We start from the raw sequence: 378 nt of genomic DNA, 5'->3' as shown, positions 1-378 counted from the left end.
GCCTGACCCATTCACGAAGCCCCAGAAGACCGGTAAGATACAGCAGTCATGCGAGTCATTCGAGACCCCAGCCTCACAGGGATATGCCAACGTTCAAGAGAAACTACCAAAATTGGGGTTACGACCTTGTGCAAACGCACTGGAAAAAAATCGTGGTCTAAACATCCGACAAGCTTAGCCGGGATAGCTCGAGGATACCCAAAGAAAAACTGAGCGTGGCCTATTTCTGAAAAAGGGAAAATAGGCTGAGAACGTGGTGTATTCCGACGGGAAAAAAGAAATATTATTACGATGACCAGTTTTATCACTGCTTCCGACGCTAAAAGTATTTCTAGCTCTCTGTCTGTCTCTCTCTCTCTCTCTCTCTCACTCTCTCTC

The sequence above is a fragment of the Aplysia californica genome, unplaced genomic scaffold, assembly GCF_000002075.1.
Source record: "Aplysia californica isolate F4 #8 unplaced genomic scaffold, AplCal3.0 scaffold00312, whole genome shotgun sequence".
Lineage (NCBI taxonomy): Eukaryota > Metazoa > Mollusca > Gastropoda > Aplysiida > Aplysiidae > Aplysia > Aplysia californica.
The sequence above is the reverse complement of the archived record's forward strand: the minus strand, read 5'-3'. Positions refer to the sequence as shown.